Genomic DNA, 7,648 nt, shown 5'->3' with positions numbered 1-7,648 from the left:
TTTTTCTTAAAAGCGTACCTGCTTTTTTTTTTTTTTTTGAGTGCATACACATACCTGGTAGGTGTGCAAATATATCAGATTTTATAATTTTAAGCAATTTTTCATGTCTCTGCTTCAGTCACATATTAATCAGACATATTTTGTACCGGTATTTCTCCGTCTGAAGTACTTGATTACACTATTCCAGCTCACACCTCTTTGTCTCCCTCATCTACTCAGAGTTGAAATGGGACTGGGAAGGTCGTTAGTAAAACACAGAAAGCATAGGAATAAAATTAACCAGAGCACCAGTTCTCTGCGTGCCGAAAACACTGAGGAAATCAAAGGGCCTTTCACTTCTGACAGGATCTGGGTATGAAGTGTCTCATAAGAGCTTAAATGAATTATATTCAGAGGCCAGAAAGAGAGCTAAGAGTGAGCTCGGAGCCCTCTGCCTGTGGGATGATCATTCCCATTGCCTGGAACTGCAGCACTGCCATGAAAGCTTCGGAACCAGAGGTGAAGTTCCGCTCAGGGAGCTTCAGGACTTGCTGAAACACTCAAGTCATGGGTCCACCGGTGGGTAAAGCACCTTCCAATGAAATATTAATCCCATTGAGGTTGCTGGAGCTCTTCCTGCTGCTTCCTGAGGGCTCAGCCAGTGCTTGGGTTCTTGCTGCTGGAGGAAGGAGGCTGCAGAGTAGAAGCAGCTTCTCGACCTTGTGCTTGCCTCACTCCGATCTGCCCAGGGTTCCAGCAAGGGTCTGGAGTATGGACACAGTTTCTCGGTTTCTTCATCTCCATGCTGGAAGATGAGGGCTGATGAGGAACATGCCCCTGTTCATCTTCCGTGTAAAGCCCCAGGGTTCTTTTGTCAACAGCGTGTCCCAGGACGTTTCACTCTCCATGAGCTGCAGTTTGGAGATGTGCTTCGAGTCACATGTTCTATTGGGTGAGTTTTTGGTTTGGCACAGGGAATCAGCTGGAGCGAAGGGGCCTGCGTGACTGACTCAGTAACGGAGAAATTAGCACCCCCCAAAGCCTAGGACTGCGTGGGCCTTATTGATTGTTTCTCTTAACCATAAGCAGTGGCCCAGAGCATCGGGCATCCAGGGGAAGAGGAGGCTGCAGAACCGATGTACTCCTGGTAATGAATAATCGTTAAACTCTAAAGGAGTTTATTATTATTACCATTAATTCTAGTTGTACAGTGCCCAGAGACACGGAAGGTGGAGATAGATGAGTTCATGACCTACATTACAGGCTAGATTTTATCCTGCTAATACGAGAAAATTGATCATTTCTTAAGTGAGAAGACTGATAAAATCATTGACTTCAGAAGAGCAACATCACTGCTATTATACGTTCAACAAGCTTGTTGGAATGTTGCTGCAGGAGGGTCAAATCCCTCTTCTGCTGCACATCTTAAATTCCGTTTGCCCTGTTTCCAGGAGGGAAGTAGCTCACACAGGCAGGATTTCCCCTTGCACTGACCTGTTCCTGCTCAGGCTGGACATCTCCCCATCCATCCTATTTTTGTCTCCTTGAGGTTTTTCATCCCTGGATGTAGAAGAAACTGCCAAAAGCGAAGGAAAGGCATAAAAATCCCCCTGCAGCTGTAGCACAAGTGAGCCAACAGTCAGAGGTTTAGCATTGTTCCTTTAAGGTGGTTTGGACCAAGAGTGAAATGCTGTTGTGGTGTGGGAACCCCGCTTTCCTCCACACTCCCAAAGTCCCTCCAGGGTGTTCCTTTGTAATTCACGTGTTACAGAAATGCCCCAAGCAAGAGGACTCGTTCCTCTTCCAGAAGATAAAAAGCAAAACTCACTATTAAACACCTCAAAACCCATCTGCCTTGATTTGCCCAGATCAAAAGGGAGGGACAAAAAGTTCTTCTGCTTTTTGGGTCTTTGTGCAGCGTGCCTCCTAATGAGCTGTCTTGAGCTGAACTGGTTGGCTTTGCTTTCTGTTTGGAGATGTTTCTGTGTTTTCTTGGCTCAGAGTGGAAGAAACAAGGATCAATGTATTCATGACCCTTCCAATGAGACCATGAGGGTGAAAAATTAAATCAGTCGGTTTAATGCCTTGTTCTGGCATAGGAATTTTACAGCTTATTGTAGGTTTGCTGTTACCTCAGTAAGTCCTATTTCTATAGCACACACTGCTGTTTCGGTTTATGCTCTGAGGAGTGGGCTAGGAGCATTTATTTTCAGGAGGGAAAGCCATTCCTGAGAGACTCAGCAGCTCCAGGGACAGCCCTGCTTTCTGGTGAGGGGTTGGAAAGCGGAGACTGCCTGCCCTGTGTGACCCCCTGGAGCATTTATTTTCAGGAGGGAAAGCCATTCCTGAGAGACTCAGCAGCTCCAGGGACAGCCCTGCTTGCTGGTGAGGGGTTGGAAAGCGGAGACTGCCTGCCCTGTGTGCCCCCCTGGAATTTCTGCAGCCTGTGACTTGCTCTCTTGTTCTTGCACAGTTTAGAGCTCTGCATTCACCAGGTCACTTGAGCCAGCAATATAAGCTGGAACAAGGCGGGCATTGGGCACCTCACTTCAAGAAAGACATTGAGGGGTTTAGGCGTGTTCAGAGAAGGGCAACAAAGCTGGAGCAGGGTCTGGAGAGCAAGTCTTGTGAGGAGCGGCTGAGGGACCTGCGGTGGTTCAGTCTGGAGAAGAGGAGGGTCGGGGAGACCTGATAGCTCTCTACAGCTACGTGAAAGGAGGTTGTAGAGAGGTGGGGGTTGGTCTCTTCTCCCATATAACAAGTGACAGGACGAGAGGAAAAGGCCTTAAGTTACACCAGAGAAGATCTAGGTTAGGTATCAGTAAGAACTTTACAGAGTGGGTGGCAAAGGCTTGGAACAGGCTGCCCAGGGAGGTGGTGGAGTCCCCATCCCTGGAGGGGTTTAAAAACCGTGTGGAGGTGGTGCTGCAGGACATGGTTTAGGGCCCCTGGCAGTGCTGGGTGAACAGTTGGACTCGATGATCTCTTCCAACCAGGTGATTCTGGGATTTCCCACGTACTGGACAGGAGGGACCCACCAGCAGTGATCTCTAGGATAAATAACCCGCTAACCCCACCTGCCGCTGCAGGATTGTGTCATAGATCTGGAGTAATCTTTGATGACAAATGGTCTGGAAAGCGAGAAAGGAGGAAGCTTCTGCTCTCTGGTGAGAAGAAAGATGAGTTAATTCTCGACGAGGAAAGACAGCAAATGGCGGCACTTCCATCTGCACGGCCATTATCTTGACATTGCTGGTTAAAGTGAAATGCCTGACGATGGCAGTTACCATGAATTAGCGCAGAATATGTTTTATTGTGTGTCAAGGTCCCTAGGGCTGACATGTCAGACACTGTTAAAGAGAAGAAAACTGTGGGAGGGGAGGGCTCCATACAGGTCTGTAACACCTGGCTATTGAGAACATTGCACAGCCAAAAATTCACTCCTGATACCTGCAAGGGACAGCCTGAGCTTCAGCACGCTCTGTCTTTACACATAACGACATGGAGAAGTGGGTGGGTCCCCACCTGACAGACAGAGACACACCTGAGCACAGGAATTGGTTTTTTTGTTTTCTGGGCTGAAGACCAGGGAGGTGGTTTTGGCTGCTGAACTGTCAGCTCTTCCCATCTATTTCACAGGACGTCAATGTGAGGTCTGGTTTCCATTGCTGGAGCCAGTGTGAGTTTTGCTCGATTACTTCAACCATCGGAAGTTCAAATACAAGAAAAAAGAGATATCAAACTCAGTGGGATTCAATTTTCAGACCCTGGATTCCAATTTGACAACAACAATCCATGGGAAAAATGCAAACAGGATTTTTCCTGCAGACAGAAACGAGGGAGAGTGCTGAGAGCCCTCGTGGTGTTTGATCGCTTTAAAGCCTTTACTGCAGAAAGCGAATTGGTGAAATTCTGCTTGAAATACTCTGGAAAAGCGGAGAGAGGAGTAAACTTTCCTCAGCTTGGAAGAGTCTCCCCCAGCCCTTCGTGGTTATCCACTTACATACCAGGGCTGAGATTTTTTTTCTGGCTCATCTGTGGATTCACCCTGAGCACTTCTCCTTTAGGGAGCCACCTCAGCACCGAAGAAAGAACCAAAGAGGTTCCAGATCTTTCCCCCACCCGAGCCTGGTCTGTCGTGTCATGTTAATGAGTGATAATTCTCCCCAGTTTCTTCACAGGCTGTTGCTGCTGAAAATTGCTTTGGTGCACCGGGACTCCTGCTCACCAGGTACAGCGAGAGTGTTCTGCAGGCTGAGGAGTTGTTTGGACTGGACAGAGCTTTTGCTTTTTGTGATTAACTAAGCTTAAATCTATCAAATAAAAGGCTGAGGATCATGTTACCTGGGGTGAGGTGAGGTGGGAAGAGAGGCTGGGGCAGCTCTGTGGCTCCATCCCTGCACCCTCCCCGCTGCTGCTGTGAGCACGTCAAGGAGGGATCGCTGGGATTTGGGTAACCAATATTTCTTTTGAAATGGTTGTAGCTGAGGCGTTAATGCAGCCAGGAGGAATGGGAAAGACGCTCTGATGTACCAAATAATTTATCTGATACGAGTCTGCAACAGAGCAAACCCCAGCCTCTCCTCAAGGCTCCGCAAAGAAGCTCTTTTGTACCAGCAGTGTTATCCCCAGCACTGCATCGCCGTGGCTGTGGCCAGAGCCTGTGCAGGAGGACGAGGGAAGGTAATTTCTGCCTTTCAGTGCAAAACCAGCAAGTCCTCCGTGCACCTCCCCATTCCATACGTAAATATAGACAGTGGGATTTCTTTCCTAGAGCCTTTGGCTTCTTTTGCTTACTTCAAGTCCCTGGTTTTTGCAGTTCCATGGGGGACTGGAGGCAGGAGTGGCTGCACAAGTGACACTCTACAGCCAGATTCAAACCCATCGGGGCAACCAGTGTCCTGTAAGTGCTCTCGAAGCAGCGAGAAACAGAGATGGCATCACTGAGTGCCAACGTTTTTGTCTTCCCACTTTGGCACTGAGAAAATGCTTTTGGCTTCTCCTCTCCTTCAGCATTACCCGAGGGGGCTGGACGCAGGTGGTTCGGAGCACTGTGAAAACAAACCCAGAGCTATCTAATACGTGGGCGAGGTGTAATATCTTCACTGTTGATGTCCGTTTAGAAAGACACTTTAAAGCAGCTTTATCCCAAGCTTGCAGAGACTGGCAAGGGATTTCTAGGCTCCGTTTCTGAAGAGATAGCAGCTCTGGATATTAAATAGCCTTTAAGGAAACAGGAGCAGCTGCGGGATGTTTTTGTAGACCAAAGGTGCAGCTCTGGCAGCACTAAATTTGAAAAGTCAACAAGCAGATTAAACAGTACGGTTTAGCTCTTGGAGCTGAGATGCCCAGCCCAAGGCTTGCCACTGAAGTTGGTTATGAGAGACCATAATTGAAAGGGAATCTGATATTTCTAAATCTCAGCAGGGTTGGAAGCTGCGGGCAAATGCAGACTGATGCGTGTACGTCAGTGCGTGCGTGGCCATCCTACATGAACCACTTGTAAGCAGCCACAGCTCATCTTGTTCGATATGACCATGGTAATTAACATTTGCTTGCATCAACATCTAGAATTAGTTTATTACTGATTAATTACATTCCTTTACTTCACCCTTTTGGCTGTGTGGAGAAGGGTGAGTGTGTGTCTGGTTTGTGGTTTTGATTGCTATATTTTTATTATCTCATGCAGCAAGTTCTTACATCCTACAGGTGCCCAGATTTTACATCCCATACTTGGAGAAATGGTGCTCTGAAGTGTCTCTCCCCTGTCATCTTGTACCAGATTTGGAGTCTGGCCTTGGTCAACACCATCCAAGTTTCAGTTTGGCCTCTGGATATTGAAATGCACTCTCCAAGGTTTGGGGTTTCTGTGGAAACTCGCATCCCTGCTGTCAGACTGTGTTTAATGAGGTGGGTTCCAGCACTTCTTGCCCACAGTGGGTTTGGCCACCTTGTAGCCCTGCACGCTGCAGTGGCATGTGTCGGGGGAGGGGGATGGATTTCTCGATGAGAAAGCCCCACTAGGAACCAAAGAGACAGAGCTGGGATCAGCCTCCAGCAGCTCGCTGTGCTGCTGGCTGCAGCTGGACTGGAGATCGAGGGAGAGAAACACCAGGAGAATTTTAGAGGGAACGGAGACAGGTGTTGCGTGTGCAGGTATGATGGAAATGTCAGTGCAAACCCATTCTTGGGAAAAAGGACAGGGCAACAGTGAGTGCTTGCCCTTCCATCTACCAGGCAGAGAACAGGTTTTGCTCCAGGTGCCAGCATCAGTTCCTCAGAAACAATTTTATGTCTTCTTTCTTCCCTGGACGTAAATGCATCAGTTTTCTTTTGTTCTTCAGAAAAAAAAAATGAGGAAACAAACCCTCACCTATTCCCACTGTTCACCCTTGATAATACTATAGCTTAGAAAACTCTACATATTAATAGTGTGAATCACTTGAGTGAGATACATTATGTTTTCAATTTCCACAAGGCTTTTAGTGTAGGCAACTTATCAGGGGCTGCCGTTCAATCTGCTGCAGCAATCGTGAGCATTAGAGCCAGGTTATTTCACAAAGGGATGTATTCCTTTCACTGGGGAGGTTAATACCACCCGTGATTATATTTGACATTTGGGCCTGGCGTATTATTTTTCATGCCGTGTCTGAAGGTAAGTACCCACTCTCCATGTGAACAGTGGTTGAAGTGGGTACATTTCAAATATCTGCACACATCCCTAAGTGGCATCCTAACAGCCTCATCGCTGTAAATGAGAAAAGACAATTTAATGAACGGAATGGGAAGGGTGGAATCAGGAAATGAGATTTTCTCTAGTGGGTAAGCAAGCGAAGGATCAATATGGATGGTGGCACGCCTGCCGAAGAAGCTACAAAAGGGTGGAGGATGCCACGCTCCTTGGAGGAGCATCTCCAGAGCATCGTTGCTCGAAAGCATGCCTGAGCAAACGCTACTGAAAGAGAGCTGATGTGCAGCCGGGCCTCCCAGCTTCTTGCAGATGTTCCTTTCATAATACAACACAGTTTAGAGGTCTGCTCTCGCCAAGAGACAGGTCCAGAAGCCGGTGTCTCAAACTGAAAAATATTTCATGTCCTTCCAAGCAGATGGGCTCTGGCTGGCTGTGAGTGCAGGCTGCATGAGTCCAAAAGGACTCTTGAGAGCTGACGATGAGAAAAATCACCCTAAATCTCCGTGCTGGCTTGGTGAAGGTAGTAATTCTCGATTAGGGTAAGTGCCTTTCATTTAGCAGTGAAGGGAGCCTTTGTCACAGACATCAATGGCTCATCCGTGTCTCCACACGAATAGATCTGCCAAGGCCAGCTGTTAAGTCTCTGTTTGAACCCCACCCGCTCCCTTTTGTCTTTGGTAGGAACAGGCTGTTGAAGGTGAAGCTCTAGACACCGTTCTTGGACACGAATACTTGGGGAACTTACTGCCACAAGATCTCAGCAAGACCTAGAGCTGAGCAAGATCTTAAAGGAACCAGGGCCTTTTTACTTAAGATGTTAGCGTCTTGGTCCCGCTGCCATGTGGAAGCCAGCAGAGCTTCGATGTAGCCTTCGGATGTTGTTTTTTTTGAATCACTGCTGTCCTACTTCTGGCTCTGTTTGTTCGGCCTTAGAGCCTTAGTTATGTCTTAATGAACTATGGAGACAGAGCAGTGGAC

This window comes from Buceros rhinoceros, unplaced genomic scaffold (genome assembly GCF_000710305.1).
Source record: "Buceros rhinoceros silvestris isolate BGI_N320 unplaced genomic scaffold, ASM71030v1 scaffold4034, whole genome shotgun sequence".
Lineage (NCBI taxonomy): Eukaryota > Metazoa > Chordata > Aves > Bucerotiformes > Bucerotidae > Buceros > Buceros rhinoceros.
Note: the sequence above shows the minus strand (reverse complement) of the source record.